Below are 16301 nucleotides of genomic sequence, written 5' to 3'. Positions count from 1 at the left end.
ACCCGTATGGCCAGAATGGCACCCACAACTGCAGACACGGGTAAATGACATAGCGGGAAGGCATAACACAGGAAATACACATAGGGACTACAGTTGACATTCCACATACAAAGCAGGACCGTCGTGCCAACACCGGCGTACACAGCACTCAATCTGCCAGCAACAGACTGAGGAGCACCCGCTACCGTACAGCGTAACAGATGTGCGACCTGTGGAACACATATTAATGGCACACAGACATGGTCAAGTAGGATATGTAAACTATGGCTTTCCCACCTATGAAGACAACATGGTTAAATGAATGCATAGGTAAGCAACATGTTCTGGTGGTGTTATAGTGGAAATACAGTGTCGGATATGTCCCATTGGGGCGTCTGCGGTTTAAATTGAGTATTTGCTAACCAGCATCGTTGGATGTATGTAATTTGTCCACAGTACTACATCACCTGGTTATGTAGCACCATGTGGAATGGGTAGTCCAACAGACATCCGCGATTCCTGAACACACAGTATCAGTGAAACCCACTGCTCACAAGGACACAGTCCGACAAGCTCTACACTTTACATATGCACAGTGGTGTCCAATGTAGGACCCAAAAATTTGTCTAAAGACAGGAATGCCGCATTCTTTCAACACTTAAGTGAACTCATTGGCGTCACAGGTACACATATGCACATAAGCGTGTTTAATGTTGCTGATAGCTGTCCATGTAATGCAGCACAGATGCACAGAATTACACAGGGTACGGGTCCATAGCACTGCATCCACATCACACTTCCGCTTTACAGGACGGATGTGTAATGGAGTACTATCAATTATCGCGGTCAAGGGATTCTGGGTATGTAGACTCTGTGCTCGGTGTTGTTTCGCAGGCAATCCTTCCTCCGCCCTGTGGGAGGGATGTGTCTTGTAACACCTGCCTTACTCCCGCTAATAATGCAAAACATACTCCGGAGAATGCTAAATGTAGGTGTGGAATGTGTACAGCCCTATACTAGTGTCCAGTAGGCAATTGTCATGGATGGACACCCGTATGGCCAGGATGGCACCCACAACTGCAAACCGGGTAAATGACATAGCAGCGGTAAGGCATGACACAGGAAATACACATAGGGACCACAGTTGACATTCCACATACAGAGCGGACTCTCGTGCCAACACCGGCGTACACAGCACTCAGTCTGCCAGCAACAGACTGAGGAGCACCCGCTACCGTACAGCGGAACAGATGTGCGACCTGTGGAACACATACTAATGGCACACACACAGCGTCACGTGGGATGTGTAAACTATGGCATTCCCACCTCACGAAGACAACATGGTTACATGAATGCATAGGTAAGCAACATGTTCTGGTGGTGTTATATTGGAAATATAGTGGGCGATATGTCCCATTGGGATGTCTGAGGTTTATATGAACCAGTTGGTAACGTGCATCTTTGGATCTATGTCATTTGTTCACAGTACTAACGCGGCGGTTATGTAGCACCATGTGGAATGGGTAGTCAAACAGACATCCGCGATTGGGGAACATACACCAGCAGTGAAAAGCACTGGGCAGGTGGACACAGTCCAGCAACATCTAACTTGACATATGCACATCGGTGTCCATTGTAGGACCCAAAATTCTGTTCAGGGCATGCCTGCTAGCTTCCTGCATTACTCATGTGATCTAATTGTCGTCACCACGTCACAGGTACACATAGACGCATAGCGTGTTCAATGTTGATGATAGCTGTCCATGAACTGCAGCACACATGCACAGAAATACCCAGGGTATCGGGTCCATACAGCTGCGTCCACATCACACTGCAGCACACATGAAGGATGTGTAATGGGTACTGTCCACTGTTGCAGTCAAGGGAGTCTGGGTATGTAGAATCTGGCCTCGGTGTTGTTCGCAGGCAATCCTTTGTCCGCCCGTGGGAGGGGCGTGTCGTAACACATCGTCACTCTCCGCTAATAATGCACACCATACTCTGCGGAATGCAAAATGCAGGTGTGAAATGTGTACAGCCCCATACCAGTGTATAGTAGGCAATTCACATGGATGGACAAGCGTATGACTAAGATGGCACACATAAATGCAAACCGGTGGAATTACACTGCCGTAGTAAAGCATTACACAAGTCATACACATAGGGACTACAGTTGACATTCCCCATACAAGAAACACAGACAACCAGCCGATGAAGTCCAAAGCAAGAGGTACTGTAGGGACCGTCAGTGACCAACCAGAGCACACCAAGAATTAAAGGCAGTCACCATAGTGTATTGGAGCACACTTCGTCTGCTTCATAAGCAGACTTATTCAGACTACATACAATGTAGTCCAACCTACTACATTTACAAGCATTAATTGGTTGGTACATTAGATGTGCTAGGTACTAATTACATGCCTTAAAGGCAGACAAGCGAACAAACCTTACTTGGGTTACACATCCCACACAGTGAGGACAACAGACATTGCTTGGAAAGGTACAGTATTCATCGGAAAATGGAAATATATGTACATATATGAAACATGAACCAACATAAAATGTTTTCCAAATGTCTGACTGTGTAAGCTACATGTATATGTCCTACGGATTGTGCCAATATATTAACAGAACTGCAGACACCTAGTAATATGAATGAACCATAATATATACACATAAACCGTATGAATATGAGTACTGTAAAATAGACCAACGAAATGTAAAGATTCACAATGTGCTAATGTAACATTCATTTACAAGGTTACAGAAATAAATCAATGCAGACATCCATGTGTAAATACTAACAGAAGGCCAGCGAGGTGCTTGCCCTCACATGTACTGGGATGTCGTTCCACAGCATAGTGAGTGTCTGGGTGATGAATCCGTCCCAACAACACGTTCGATTAATGACAGTGTCAAGGTGTCGTCAGCTGCCCTTGTGGTTCTGAGGATCTACCTTATTTCGTGAAGCATAGTCATCAGATCTGGGTTCGACCTAGCCGTGCATGCCAGGCACGGGTCACCTCTGGGCAAGTGGTATGCAACTGTATACAGCTGGAATCCTTTCAGTCGGTCAGTATAACACATATACCTGAGACCCTGCATCCGTTTGTCGAAGAACTGTTGGTGCCTTTCCAGCTGCTGCAGGTGTTGGGTCAGATACATTCTGAGCGGGGCATTGTACCCAATCATAGGTCTATTGGTGATGAGTACAAGGGGACAATGACCTCCCTGATCTAGATGTGAATCCCTTCATGATGATGTGGCCAATGTGGAAGGTCTACCCAACTATGTTCGCAACATGTGTGTCTAACGAGCGGTTAACAACAACACGTGTCCCCAGATCACTGGTAACCCCCTCCGTGTTCAGTGGACTGCCACCTATATGGTAGCTCGGGGTAACCTTGTTCATCCCGAAGGGTATGCCTATGCATTTCCTGGCATTTAGCTGTAGGACATGTCTCTGGTACCACTTATCCACATCTGTGAGGCACTCCTGAAGGATATCTGTGTCAGATGTGTGTCTGACCTTGGCATCCGGTTTGCAGTCGTATGCAAACATTGTCACCCATAACCCCCTGTGTGTGCGTGTACATTGGAAGCGTAGATGCTGGAAATAGTGGACCCAGGACTGAGCCCCATGGGACACCACCTGTGACTGGCTGTGAGTATGACATGGCGCCAGCAACTATGGCCATGTGTGTTCTGTGACCTAGCCCGTTTGCAACCCATAGGGCGATGTATGGATTTACATTCAAGATGGCGGGTTTATCAAGTATACCCGAGGGGGTATTGTGTCGGCGGCCTCTGCCGGGTTGAGGTAGGCTGTATGGACTGGTTTACCCTCAGCAATGGCCTTGGTGACTGATTCTACAAAGTGAAACACGTGTAAAGGGCATGATCTGACTATGACCAAGCTAAACTGGGTTGTATCCAAAGTATCACGGGTCCCCTATGTCCTCATCTATGTGTCCCATTATGATCCATCTCCATGGCTTTGCAGATAAGGCTTGTCAAACTAATGGTATGGTAATACCCAGGGTCAGTGGAGGCACCATCTATGTGGAGTGTGACTACAGTCGCCCTGTGCTACTACTCAGGTGCGTATCCTGAGGTGAGGCTCGAATTACACACCTGTCCGAAGTGTGGGTTAAATTCCCCATAGAGTTCCCGGGGTGCACAGCTGGGACACCATGTGGACCCATGGATGTTGTGTTAACTGCCTTGGGGCTGGATGTGGGTAATGCTGGACATACCAACGGCAGACGTGCCACGTTCCCGAGTCCGATGCCCAAGGGACCACACACATAGCCGGCCTTAGGCATAGGCCAAGTAGGTAGCCGTCTAGGGTGTTGCTCTACTCGGGGCACCTTTCCAGACTCTATTTGGTGTAGGTAGACCAGGAGGGTAGCGGGTGGCGTGTCGGTGGCAACCTCTGCCTAGGTCACCACTTACCCTAAGGCCACTCTTCTCGTGGGTAATACAGCAGTACCCACACCCAGGCGGGTCATCGCTAGGGTCATTGCTAGTATGGCACATCATCTACGTAAGGAAGGAAACCATATATCCCCAGACATAATGGCACAGCATAATGCCTGTTCGCGGCCAAAGGCAGACATCGTCACCAGCGTCGGTGCGGGCGTACTGCAGCGAGATGTCCGTTAACAATGCCGACAATGTGTCGCATTGTGAAACAAACTCCACAGAGACATTCAATAATAGACAGCGACAGACAACCCGATGACCTCGTGTCTGAGCTATTCAACCTGTTACGCCATGTTAAATGTGTGTAGCACAGCGGAACCGGGCCAAAAAAAGCAGCGGACATGTCTGTGGCTCAGTGAGCGTCGTCCGCGCAATGTTAAACCCTTGTAATATTGCGACACAGCCCATACATACGGAGGGTTAGTAATGGCAGTAGGTTGGATTCGATCAGACCGTGTGCAATTAGTATAACGAGATCTACAGCGGATACACGGACAATCGGCGCACACGGTTAAGACTAATTGGGGGGCGTGACATGGTACCATGGACACGGACAAAAGCGTGCCCATGTGACTCATCTAACATTACGTACAGGGTCAGGCGGTCCCGTACAGTGGGCGGACAAGACCAAACCCAAAGCACCACAGCAACACCCTGACAATCGAAGGCCTGTATGCATATGGGATATAAGCAGCTGTCATCTGAACAGCCCTGTGGTGACGACATATGCATCCTGGGCCATGGCGAGGGAATTAGGAATGTTCAACATGCAGTACGCACCTTTCCCAGCAGGGGAATGGATGCCTGTGGCGTCGCGTGTGTGCGGGGGTGATATGTAAATGTACATAGGTACCACGGGTATGCATATTAATGACAACGAACAGCTAACGTGCACTGGTCACAGTAAGTCTCAAAGCGTGACTGCAGTCACGTTGGAATCATGACTATAGAACATATAGATGTGCGTGTATGTAAAGCGTCCATGCTGCAAAGACTGTTACATATATAAAGCTGTAAGTGCTTTCTGCACCGTCCGTCAACGGATCAGACATATGTTGCGGAATAGTCACAAGTAGCATAAAACACGTAACCACACAGACACTGTAAACATATATAAGCGGAATACGGATATGCGTAATGCGGCGTGCGCGTAACACACAATCCGGACATGCGGTATGCGTGTGCGTGTGTGATCCAGTGGAACCAGGGAAGGTTACGGATGTCTCCTCCACGTTTACATTCATAATTGTGAAATATATGCTTAAATAGTACCTATTGATTCCATGCTTTGTTATCGTAATGCTACTAATATACACATCGATATACAATAACCTGATCAACACACTACATCCTAAGGTGCACTCTCACCAATTATCAACTATGTGTCCGGATACTGATTGTATTTACCAATATTGTAGATATATTAACACATTGTTGCCGTATTATTGTTTCCATGAAGTAAGGCATGCAACACTGATATGTATATGTCACGTTATAATCAAGACTTGGAGCACTGTCCACCTAACTATGAGCAGGTTTATTGATTAATTCGCTTTAAACCGACCCTGAAGGAAGTGAATTAGGGGCGGCTATGTCACGACCTCCGTACTCGGCGGTGCCCCATGTTAGTAGTTGAGACAGCTCAGTATCCTTTCACTGTGGAGTCTATCGTATTTGACAGTGTCTGTTTCAGCGATATATGTTCCATAATGTCGTTTATGAAGATGGGCAGGGCGCAAGGTTTGCTGTATTTACGCATACTATGCGTGGATATAGATAGGCCATGTCATACAAGCGATGGGTAGTCAAGCAGACATCCACGACTGGGGAACATACAGCGGCAGTCAATACCACTGGCCAGATGGGGACAGTCAAACACGTTCTACACTTTACAAATGCACATCGGTGTCCATTGTAGGACTCCAAAATTCTGACTGTTTTGCCAGTATCGCCAGAAAAAGCCAATCCGGTACATACCGTGACTACGGCACCGCTGAACATATGCACCACCAGCGTGTTTAAGGTTGATGATACCTGCCCATGACATGCAGGACATATGAACAGAGGTCCCCAGACTGCCGTGTCCATACATGTGCGTCCATATCCCAGTTCCGCACACATGAAGGATGTGTCATGCGTGCCGTGGGGGTTGCAGCCCTGGTATCCTGGGTATGCAAAATGGGTCTCGGTGTTGTTTGGCTGATAATCCGTTGTCCGCCCGTGGGAGGGCTGCGGGTACAGGGCGTGCCTTAGTCCCCAGTAAGGATGCAAAGCACCCATAGGGTAATGCTAAAGGCATGTGTGAAATGTGTTCAGCCCTACATCAGTGTCCAGTAGGCATTTCCCAAGGATGGACAAGCGTCACGGACAAGATGGCACCCATAATAGCCAGCCTGGTGGGATCACACCGCCGTAGTAGGGCATGACACAGGACATAAACATGGAAACAGCAGTACATACACCCGTAGACATCCATCCTGCCATGCGAATCCCAGCGTACACAGCAGCGAAGGTGCTATCCAGTATGTGGGGATCACCCGCCTCCACTTTCGCGGAACATACCTGCGACCTGCGGAACACATATTAATGGCACACCAACAACGTGAAGTAGGAAGGCCATACTATCGCTAAAATATGGAGTTCACACACATAACCGACATACTGTCATGAATTCATAGGTTCTACATGTACCGGCTGTGTTATACTGACAATTCAGTGGCGGATAGTTCACAATGGTACCTGTGAGGATTATGTAAAGCTGTTGCCAACCTGCAGGACTACAGTAACACCCTATGGGTAGATTGTGGAAGGACACGGGTTACGTAGCACTACATAATATGGGTAGGCGGACAGACATCCGGGAATGGGGAACATATGGCGGCAGTCAAACCCACTGGCGAATGGACACAGTCCAACATGTGCTAAACTTTACATATGCACATCGGTGTCCATTGCAGGACCCAAATATAACTCCTTAAGTGAGTGTGAGCAACATAGTGTGAACGGAAGAGGTGACAGCCGTTACTACGGCACAGGTAGATATGTGCACCACAGGTGTCTTCAAGGGTGATGACAGCCGTCCATGAAATGCAGGACATATGAATAGGACTCCCCAGGCTGCTGCATCCATACACGTACGTCCACATCCCATTTCTGCACACATGAAGGGTGTGCAAGGGGTACTGTCGGCGGTTGCAGACATGGGATCGTGGCTATGCATATATGGGTGTTGGTGTGGATTGGCAGATGATTCACCGTCCGCCCGTGTGCGGGCGTGGCCATAACATATCGTTACTCCGCAATACTAATACCGATCATCCACGGAAATGGAGAATGCAGCTGTGAAATGTTGACAGCCCGATACTAGTGTCCAGTAGGCAGTTCCATGGATGGACAAGCGTGCGGCCAAGATGGCACCCATAGCTGCCAACCTGGGGAATCCACAGCTGTTGCAAGGCATAACCCAGGGAATACAGATACGGTGTACAGTACACACACCCCATTCAAAGAAAGACCGCTGGGCAGATACCGGCGTACACAACACACCATGTGCCAGCACATGTATGGGGATCTGCGCTTCCATACAGTGGAACAGATGGGTCACCTGTGTAAAGATACCAATGGCACAATCTCCACGTCTGCTGGGAATGACATAGGAAGGTCAAACTATGGCGTTGACACCAAGAAAGACATCCTTCGGTGAATTAATAGGATTGATGTCAATACAACATGGCAAACACCCAATGAACAGGGAAGACTTGCTGGCACCCTATGGCCCCAAACAATGTCACACATAGGTAGATGGAACAGTCAACATAAACATTTCGTCCACGACAGGTGCATATGGTATCCAAAGGTACTTCATAGACATGTATGCGCTATCACCCGTTGGCCCGTGAGACTTACACATAACATGGAAGTATCCAGGCTTTAAATGTCCACCCTTACACTTCCATTTGTCACTTTCTATGCGAGCAATGGGGATGTAGCCACAGCATAGAAAGCAGAGGCGTACTGCTAACAGAAACACACATGTCACCATCACAGAAAGCATACTATGAACACCGTATTACATGATATTGTACTATGCAACACAAACAAACCGGAAACATGCAGCAAGAATAGTCACCGTAGTTCGACACAACCCAAGTCTTCGTAACATTTGAACAGTTCATGAAAACATGCAACGTTTTCGTTGTTTCCACAATGTGTGCAGGACATATGCTATGTCTATGAATGTTCACAAACAACAATGTGAGTCCTAACATGATTTTAAATATCACACTGTTGATCGTGAACACTGTAACAATTTGCTTATTCAGATGTATGGTGAAAGCAGCGGAAACACACACACACACGGAAGGGCCGGAGATGAACCTCGCCTATTTACATGAACTCAGTACAGTATGAATCAATTACACAGCAGCTACCGAGTTAACTGGCGTGGCGCTGTCGAAGGCATACATGTAGGCTGCTGGCGGCACCCGAAAGACAATAGTTGGCAATAGCAAAGGCATATGTTGCGGGCGTCTAAAAGCATAATCAGTCGCAGAGGCAGCTGGAAACACACACACACACGCACACGGAAGGGGCGGGGGCGAACCTCGACTATCTACATGAACACACTACTGTATGAAGCATTTACAGAGCGCTACCGAGTTTGCTAAACAGGCGCTGTCACAGGCATACTTGTAGGCTGCTGGCGTCAACCGCAAGACAATAGTTGGCAATAGCCAAGGCATGTGTTGCGGGCGTCTAAAAGCATAATCAGTCGCAGAGGCAGCTGGAAACACACACACACACACCACGGAAGGGGCGGGGGCGAACCTCGACTATCTACATGAACACACTACTGTATGAAGCATTTACAGAGCAGCGCTACGAGTTTGCTAAACAGGCGCTGTCACAGGCATACTTGTAGGCTGCTGGCGTCAACCGCCAAGACAATAGTTGGCAATAGCCAAGGCATGTGTTGCGGGCGTCTAAAAGCATAATCAGTCGCAGAGGCAGCTGGAAACAAACACACACACACGCACCACGGAAGGGCGGGGCGAACCTCGACTATCTACATGAACACACTACTGTATGAAGCATTTACAGAGCAGCTACCGAGTTTGCTAAACAGGCGCTGTCACAGGCATACTTGTAGGCTGCTGGCGTCAGCGCAAGACAATAGTTGGCAATAGCCAAGGCATGTGTTGCGGGCGTCTAAAAGCATAATCAGTCGCAGAGGCAGCTGGAAACACACACACACACGCACGGAAGGGCGGGGGCGAACCTACGACTATCTACATGAACACACTACTGTATGAAGCATTTACAGAGCAGCTACCGAGTTTGCTAAACAGGCGCTGTCACAGGCATACTTGTAGGCTGCTGGCGTCACCGCCAAGACAATAGTTGGCAATAGCCAAGGCATGTGTTGCGGGCGTCTAAAAGCATAATCAGTCGCAGAGGCAGCTGGAAAACACACACACACACACGCACACGGAAGGGGCGGGGGCGAACCTCGACTATCTACATGAACACACTACTGTATGAAGCATTTACAGAGCGCTACGAGTTTGCTAAACAGGCGCTGTCACAGGCATACTTGTAGGCTGCTGGCGTCAACCGCAAGACAATAGTTGGCAATAGCCAAGGCATGTGTTGCGGGCGTCTAAAAGCATAATCAGTCGCAGAGGCAGCTGGAAACAAACACACACCGCACACCACGGAAGGGCGGGGGCGAACCTCGACTATCTACATGAACACACTACTGTATGAAGCATTTACAGAGCAGCTACCGAGTTTGCTAAACAGAGCGCTGTCACAGGCATACTTGTAGGCTGCTGGCGTCAGCCATAAGACAATAGTTGGCAATAGCCAAGGCATGTGTTGCGGGCGTCTAAAAGCATAATCAGTCGCAGAGGCAGCTGGAAACACACACACACACACGGAAGGGCGGGGCGAACCTACGACTATCTACATGAACACACTACTGTATGAAGCATTTACAGAGCGCTACGAGTTTGCTAAACAGGCGCTGTCACAGGCATACTTGTAGGCTGCTGGCGTCAGCCATAAGACAATAGTTGGCAATAGCCAAGGCATGTGTTGCGGGCGTCTAAAAGCATAATCAGTCGCAGAGGCAGCTGGAAACACACACACACGCTGCGGAAGGGGCGGGGGCGAACCTCGACTATCTACATGAACACACTACTGTATGAAGCATTTACAGAGCAGCTACCGAGTTTGCTAAACAGGCGCTGTCACAGGCATACTTGTAGGCTGCTGGCGTCAGCCGCAAGACAATAGTTGGCAATAGCCAAGGCATGTGTTGCGGGCGTCTAAAAGCATAATCAGTCGCAGAGGCAGCTGGAAACACACACACACGCACACGGAAGGGCGGGGGGCGAACCTCGACTATCTACATGAACACACTACTGTATGAAGCATTTACAGAGCAGCGCTACCGAGTTTGCTAAACAGAGCGCTGTCACAGGCATACTTGTAGGCTGCTGGCGTCAGCCGCCAAGACAATAGTTGGCAATAGCCAAGGCATGTGTTGCGGGCGTCTAAAAGCATAATCAGTCGCAGAGGCAGCTGGAAACAAACACACACACGCACCACGGAAAGGGGCGGGGGCGAACCTCGACTATCTACATGAACACACTACTGTATGAAGCATTTACAGAGCGCTACGAGTTTGCTAAACAGGCGCTGTCACAGGCATACTTGTAGGCTGCTGGCGTCAGCCAAGACAATAGTTGGCAATAGCCAAGGCATGTGTTGCGGGCGTCTAAAAGCATAATCAGTCGCAGAGGCAGCTGGAAACACACACACACGCACACGGAAGGGCGGGGGCGAACCTACGACTATCTACATGAACACACTACTGTATGAAGCATTTACAGAGCAGCTACGAGTTTGCTAAACAGGCGCTGTCACAGGCATACTTGTAGGCTGCTGGCGTCAACCGCCAAGACAATAGTTGGCAATAGCCAAGGCATGTGTTGCGGAGCGTCTAAAAGCATAATCAGTCGCAGAGGCAGCTGGAAACACACACACACGCGCACACGGAAGGGGCGGGGGCGAACCTCGACTATCTACATGAACACACTACTGTATGAAGCATTTACAGAGCAGCTACCGAGTTTGCTAAACAGGCGCTGTCACAGGCATACTTGTAGGCTGCTGGCGTCAACCGCCAAGACAATAGTTGGCAATAGCCAAGGCATGTGTTGCGGGCGTCTAAAAGCATAATCAGTCGCAGAGGCAGCTGAAACAAACACACACGCACCACGGAAGGGACGGGGGCGAACCTCGACTATCTACATGAACACACTACTGTATGAAGCATTTACAGAGCAGCTACCGAGTTTGCTAAACAGAGCGCTGTCACAGGCATACTTGTAGGCTGCTGACGTCAGCCGCAAGACAATAGTTGGCAATAGCCAAGGCATGTGTTGCGGAGCGTCTAAAAGCATAATCAGTCGCAGAGGCAGATGGAAACACACACAGACACACACACACACACACACACGGAAAGGACGGGGGACGAACCTACGCCTATCTACATGAACACACTACAGTATGAAGCATTTACAGAGCGCTACCGAGTTTACTGAGCAGGCGCTGTCAGGAGCATACCCCTCGTGAGTGGTATCATTTGCAAAGGCAATCGCCGCTCGGGTGTTCGGACAGAGTCGCAGTCCGCAGATCTGTTACCATCCCAGGTCGCCGTACACTAACACGTTAGTGCTGCAGTCGAGAATAACAAGTAACTACTGATCAGTACATCACTGCATACTGGGCATGCTCAGACACTTAGACTCGGCACAGGGCAGACATGCATACACATGTTGCGTCGGGATGGGTGGCGTCATGTGGACGGTGGTGTGTGTCCAGCCACACAACAGAAACCTGGCCATGCCACAGGCGTGGCCGTTGCGTGGGGATAGAGGCATGCACCGGGGTATTACTGCAGGCGGCTGCGGTGTGCACTGTGCTGTGTGTCTATCTACACAGCTGCCTACTGGGCATGCTCAGACACTTAGAGTCGGCACAGATCAGACATGCATACACATGGTGCGGCGGCATGGGTGGCGGAATGCGGACCATCCTGTGTCCGGCCACACAACAGTAACCGGTCATGCCACAGGCGTTGTTGTTGCTGCGGGGAATATGTAGGTGCAATTAACCATGTGTAGGACTGGCCTACAGTTTGTTGCATGCTACAGACAACCCTCACAAACACAGGATACCTTCACAGATGTCCTGAGGACACTGGTGAGTGGGCATGCTCTCACAACAGCACCGTTTGTGTGACATGAACCACCCATACATAGCCTGGGAACATTACCCATGGCGCAATGCGCCAGCAGTCCCAGGTGTTCACACACCTGGCCACTGTTAAACAGCCATGCACCATACATACCAGGGGGGGGGATGTCTGACAGTTCTGCCCATCACGCATGGTGAGGATAGGCCCCACACAGGATGTACAGCCCTCAATGGTGATGCAAGACCGTATAGTGGATCCACTGGTCATCCACTCACTGTAACCAACACCAGCATGGGGACCTCAGTGATGACCTCTCCACAGAAAACCACACACATCATATGACCGGTGTGGTACCCTACATGTCCTCCATGCCAATGTTGAACAGAGGCCAGACCCGAGCCTACCGAATGCCTTGCCCGACCACCCACATGCATGTCTGCAACAGGCAAACATGATGACATCAGGACCTTGTCCACCACAGGTAGGCACATGGTGTGGTGGACCGCAGCCACTGACTACCTGTACATCAACAGTTGGAGCTACTACATGGCAGGGCAATGACAGTACCAGGGAAACCATCACCCATTCATACCGGCGTCACCATACGACCCCACATACCAACATCCAGGTCCGCTCGTGGGAGTGGTACTGCAGAGGGCACATGAGACAACCACAGGGCCTTCCCTAACTGTGGTAAGGACATGGTTGGGGGCACACAGACCTGCCTGGAAATGGTCCAGAATGGTACAACAGTCACTGCACCCACAGACATTGTCTGCATACCACAGGACATGTTCCATGCATACATCACCAACACAGGGAACATATCCATCCCACCAGAGTGTATCCTCCAAAACATGTCATATGGCCTGGGGTGATCCCATATCTCTATGGCGTTTGACACGTCAGCAATGGGCACCGATGGTTTCCCTGGCTGTGTGCTACCCATCCTCTTTGAGGCCCTCGGCCCACACATGCGGCCACTGTGTCATGTTAGCCTTACTATGGGCTATGTCCCCAATGGATGCCATATGGCATCTGTGGTCCCCACTATGCCAGGGTAGTGCTCCTATGGACTGTCAACAGCCACACCCTATACGCTTGACAAGTGTTGTCTGCAAAGCTGTGTGGAGGTCCATACAGGTGGTCATGGTTACAGATAGCGGTGTACAGCCAATAGCGGAACATACCCACAACTACATAGTCAAGGCGGATCCTGCCTCCCGAACCTGCTCGTCCAGTCTGGAGTGTTCACCAAGGCCATTGATGGGGATATGTGGGTTTGCACACAGTACCATGACCTGGTGGGGCGTTCAGAGCACACTACACATGGGACCCATGTAAAGGCTCGCCAGCATACATGTGGGGACATATGTCACCCGATGCTTCTCACACAGGTTGGAGGTCACACCACACAGGGTTGGTGCTGAAGGTGCTTTGTCACACTCATATCTGGACCCAGTGGAGGCCACAGGGCTCACTCCTGTGCACCCTGCCAGATGGCATCCGACCTTCCAATGTGCATGCAATCATAGGGGATTGTAGCAGACAAGGTATGCAGATGACTACGCACCGGCCGACATACCCAGCACACCATGTTACCCGTACATCCACCTAGGGCGTCATAGACATGGCTGACTGGTGCCAGAGCCATGGCCTGCTAACAAATGCCAGAGAAGGTGCAGCCCTACCCAGTGTGAAGAACATGTTCGTCCCAATGTCACATGTAGGTGATGCGCCATTGAAGATGGTGGACATGTTCAGGTAATGGCTACCACACCTGTTGGCAACCTCTGTCAACACACACAATGGCAATGTGGGTGTGAAGACATTCCATTGTGGCCTCCTGGTCTGGATGGAATGGCAACCACATCAGGGTGTTCATTGTACCCCTGTACACATCACACACCAGTGCAATGACTGCGTACAATGGCACATGTGGCCTGTAGCCAGCCTGGCGCCTGCACCACTCGGAAGGACATAAGCGTTCCACAAGGCGGGGATGGCGCTGCTAGGACATGTGTCACAAGGTGCACGGCCAAGGGACACTGGCTGTGGATCTGCACAGCACAGCTGCTCCGTGGTGATCTGTGCCCGACATACACGGCCATGTCTGACCTGGGTGACATGGGCACATTCCACCTCCCAGGCCCCATGCGAACACGGGCACAGAAGCGACTGTCAGACACCTCAACCCAAAGATGAGTGGGACGTGCTGGGGGAACAGGGTAACAGCCAGACACACACTACAACACGGGGAGGAGTGCCAGGCCATGTGAAGGAAAGGCCCTGACTGCCTTTGTCCAGGACTGCTACTGACGTGTGGATGTGTGACTATAGTTATCGCCAGTCAACCTCTGTGTGTCACTGCTAGACCAGGGACTGGGGACTGATGGATATGGCATCACCATCCTGAGGGGTGTTAGATGCCACACACAGTAATGCTAGGTCCACACATGTCGTAGGGCACATATCCTGTCACGTTCATGTGTGCCTATGTACCTATGTAGGGGTCCATGCCAGATGTGGGTAACTGTGCTATGCTGATTTTGCCAGACATGCCTGTGGGTACACCACGACTACACGTGGGGAACTAATTACAGTGCTCCCAGTAGGCACGTGCAAGTACACCATCAGTATCATACGGGTTAACTGCACCGACATGGTGCTACACATGTAACCACCACACATACTGTGTACACATATCAATGAATGGTGCACCTGTCCTGCATGGTATGTCTGCTGCATGATGTCCGTGCAGAACACACATCACATACACACCTGTCACCAGCCATACACACACCACAACATACACAGCACGTACTATGCGGACACAGGTATCACATACACCTCTCACTATCGTGTCCACCCTGTGCATCATAATATGTCAGCTTAACCGTGCATTGATGGTGTGGCTCACAGTTATGCGGCAGAGACTTAATCATTTGCACAGGGTGATATGTGTGCCACAGGCATGGGCTGTACCAATGGATGACATCATGTGTGTGTGTAAGGGCCAGTGCATTGAGTGGGCATGACTATGTAGATTGCATGTGGGTGTGGTGGAGCCCTACAGTTGTGTCTGCTGTGTGTGGGTGTGTGTGTACACAGTTCAGTCATCTGTGATGCCTACGGGGTATGCTTGGCAGCCCCTGACTGTACAGTGCAGGTGTTACGGCTCACTGTGTCTGCCCGGCGAAGTGACCAGCGCCTGCCTGGGGTCGCAGACACGACCGGGTGGAGGTACAGACTGTCCACTCTCCGATGTCACATGTCCGCTGGAAGCGTGCCTGACGGGGCCGTCCAGGGCCGTCACGTGGCCTGCTCTGTCCAGGTGTGGATGGTGTGGTAGCAGCTGCGGTGCTACTGCTACCCTCACTGCCTGTGTGGGCATGGGAGGTGCACGCCTGCGCTGACCTGCAGCAGGTGGTGTTGCTGGCACACGCCCGCGTGCCTATGCCTCACCCCTACCTGGTGTTCCTGCACGGAGTGCTGCGCTCAAGGATGGCCAAGCCTCGGTCGATGAGACCAGCCATATCGCCCAATCTCCTATCCAGAACATCGGCAAGAT

This window comes from Protopterus annectens, chromosome 4.part0 (assembly GCF_019279795.1).
Source record: "Protopterus annectens isolate FY-2018-M chromosome 4.part0, PAN1.0, whole genome shotgun sequence".
Lineage (NCBI taxonomy): Eukaryota > Metazoa > Chordata > Ceratodontiformes > Protopteridae > Protopterus > Protopterus annectens.
Note: the sequence above shows the minus strand (reverse complement) of the source record.